Source organism: Physeter macrocephalus, chromosome 6, assembly GCF_002837175.3.
Source record: "Physeter macrocephalus isolate SW-GA chromosome 6, ASM283717v5, whole genome shotgun sequence".
NCBI lineage: Eukaryota > Metazoa > Chordata > Mammalia > Artiodactyla > Physeteridae > Physeter > Physeter macrocephalus.
Window position 1 is genome coordinate 20,096,400 of NC_041219.1, and position 3,679 is coordinate 20,100,078.

General features: G+C 34.3%; 1 pseudogene; it reads left to right on the forward strand.

The window, feature by feature from the left end:
• Positions 1–2,740: 2,740 nt before the first annotated feature.
• Positions 2,741–2,837, forward strand: LOC112064738 (uncharacterized; annotated as a pseudogene).
• Positions 2,838–3,679: the final 842 nt, after the last annotated feature.

Sequence of the window (3,679 nt, forward strand, 5' to 3'; positions counted from 1 at the left end):
ATCATTTCAGTAGCAGAATTAGGGTTCAGTCATCAAAAATGAAGATTATTATGTTGTTAATGGGCATTGACTGCTGTTGTAGACAAGCAATGCTTTAAAAACTATCTTGATATAATAACAAATTTATTTTTGCACCAGTTCATCTTATTCCTTTTACCATTTTCCTTTCATGTAATGTTTTCTGATTAAAGTTACCTCTCATTGGGCATCAGATGTCTATTTTATTAACCTATTTTAATCTACTGATAGTCTAAGGATAAATCAACTTGGATATATAGGACTGTTAGCCTTAATTTTTTTGTTGTTCCTTTTGTGTAATGTTTCCTGATTAAGGCAATCTCTCATTGGACTCCAGCTGTCTCTTTTACTAATCTATTTAAATATAATGATAGTTAAAAGATAAATAAGCTTGGATGTGAATAAATTTTGATGCAAAGAGCTGCATGGAGCAGAAGTGCTAGAAACTAGAGGACAGCCTTAATTACCATATAGTTATTTCTTTTGTCCATACAGCTAAGTTTATAGCTCCATTTAAATTCAAGATTGTTAAATTTTGAAAGTTGAATTTTTACAAGAACATAGTTTCTACTGGCCTTCCAGGTATCTATTTTAATTTTTTTCTTTTCCTTATCTACCTAAATGCAAATTATAACTACTCTTTAATTATAATTTATTTTCTTGGATTCAGTCAAATTAGATTATATAATTGAACTAAAATCAGAATAATGAAATAGAAGTTGAGACAATGCTTATACCCATTTTATATAAACATTTTTTAGCAAGATGACTAATACATTAATAAATCTAACAACCTTGGTTAGTGTCACCATGACCTGGACCCTCCTAGTCCACATCCTGAATCAGGATCTCAGACGTCACCCAGAGTGGAACTTGTGACATGTTAGTGGAAAAATGGAAACCACATTTTGATACTCAGTCCTGGAGAGGAAACTGTTTTGCCAAAAACAATTTGTCTTGTAATTTTTCATTTCAGTTATCTGCAGCATGATGGCTAAAATGTGTTTTCTTCTCTTTTGTTCTGATTTGGTAAGGAAGCACAGATCAGTCTACACAGCCACCTGAACACTGCTGCCAAGACTATTCCTTAAAAAGAGGATTATTTCTACACAATAGGGAGTGCAAGCACATTTCCTGCCCCTGTCAAAATTCTGTCTACCTTGGGATAAGAAAACAGCCCCCACTCTGCTTTCCCAAGTTAGATAGTATTAAATTTTTAAAATGAATGCAAATTATATCTTTAAATATCATACATTTTAAGACACAATATTTAAAATTTACCTGGATAGCAATGCCTGTTTTTACAAAAACGTTTTTAGACATAAACACATCTTAGTATACATTATATCTTCCACCTGTGTACTTTTAATAATTACATTTCTGTTTACATGCCTACAAAAGGGACTAACTTAATTCTATAGTTTATAATAAAAAAATATTTTAACTTATTAAAAAACTTAAGTAAAAAGAAAACCTAGAAACATTTGAACAAATTGATTGTTTCACATATAGTTTTTTCTTTTGAAAAATAAGGTAATATAACAATGTTTTATATAGAAGATTTATATTCTTGCAGTAACATTTACTAAAATTCTAATCTCTATGCACTTGTAAGGCTTTTGATACTCAATTTAGGGAGATATTGGTACAAACTGCATTAGGCTGGATTCAAAATTCTGAAGTTTAGAAATACTTTGGCAGTGGTATCTTTCATTTGCAAGTCTTTTTCTTAAAAAACACAAAAAACCAGTCTGGGACTCTATAACCTTATTCTTATTTAGTTCGTTCAATAAGTCTTGATTGAGTGCTGACTTTGTATCAGGAAAACCTTTTAAGTAGTAATGACAGCAATAAAAAAGGAAGAAACTTCCTGCCGTTAAGTGACTTAGGACCATGGGTATAATTAAATGGAAAGTGTCCATTGCTATGGAAATGTATTGATTTCCTCTGTACATTGGACTTTTTCTCAAAGTGATTAACTTTAATGCTTATCCCTCCCCACACCTTTTACCTACATATTAAATTGATCTTTTAAAATTGTTTGAAAGCAAATATAGGATTTTTTCTGAATATGGCTCTTTTTTATCATTATGCAGACAAAACATGTAGGATACAGTTTACAGTTCATAGAGCTCTTTATTCTCTTTCCCATTCCTTTGTGACACAGTAGTTTATTTCAAATAAGTCAGTCCAGAATACATATACCATCCCCATAACCTGTGAACAAATCTAGAAGTCAGATATGTGTAAAACATTTCTTATTTTTGTATTGGCCTGAAATATTGATATAAATCCCCAAAGATAGTGCCAGATTAAACTTCAAAGATCATTGAACCATCTTTTTTTTTTTTTGCAGCATATTCAGTTCACATACTTGCAGTGATTTGAATAGCTTGCTTGACAAGAGTGGCAAAATCACATCCTTACCCTCTGACTCATTTTTGTACTTATTTTGATTAGAATTTTTCTGAGGTCAAAGAGCATGCTTTATTCATCACTTTAAAATAAATTTATATGGAACCACAAAAGACCCAGAATTGCCACAGCAAATCTGAGGAAAAAGAACAAAGCTGGAGGCATAGGCCTTCCAGACTTCAGACAATACTACAAAGCTACAGTAATCAAAACAGCATGGTATTGGCACAAAACCAGACATGTAGAGCAATAGAACAGAATAGAGAGCCCAGAAATAAACCCACACACATACAATTAATCTACAACAGTGCTTGCTTCAGCAGCACACATACTAAAATAGGAGAAGATTAGCATGGCCCCTGCACAAGGATGACACGCAAATTTGTGAAGTGTTCCATATTAAAAAAAAAAAATCTACAACAAAGGAGGCAAGGATATACAATGATGAAAAGACAGTCTCTTCAGCAAGTGGTGTTGGGAAAGCTGGACAGCTACATGTTAATCAATGAAATTAGAACACTCCCTCATACCATATACAAAAATAAACTCAAAATGGTTTAAAGACCTAAGTATAAGAAAAGACACCATAAAACTCCTAGAAGAGAACATAGGCAAAACATTCTGGGACATAAATTGTAGCAGTATTTTCTTAGTCTCCCAAGGCAAAAGGAATAAAAGCAAAAGTAAACAAATGGGACTTAATGAAGCTTAAAAGCTTTTTCACAGCAAAGAAAACCATCAGCAAAATGAAAAGACAACTTATGGAATGAGAGAAAATATTTGCAAATGATGTGACTCACAAGGGGGTTAATATCTAAAATATACAAACAGCTCATGCAACTCAATATCAATAAAACAAACAACCCAATCAAAAAATGGGCAGAAGACCTACATAGACATTTCTCCAAAGAAGACATGCAGATGGCCAACAGGCACATGAAAAGATGATCAACATTGCTAATTGCAGATGATATGAAAATCTTAAAGATGCCACCAGAAAACTACTAGAGCTAATCAGTGAATTTGGTAAAGTAGCAAGATACAAAATGCACAGAAATCGGGCTTCCCTGGTGGCGCAGTGGTTGCGCGTCCGCCTGCCGATGCAGGGGAACCGGGTTCGCGCCCCGGTCTGGGAGGATCCCACATGCCGTGGAGCGGCTGGGCCTGTGAGCCATGGCCGCTGAGCCTGCGCGTCCGGAGCCTGTGCTCCGCGATGGGAGAGGCCACAACAGAGGGAGGCCTGCAT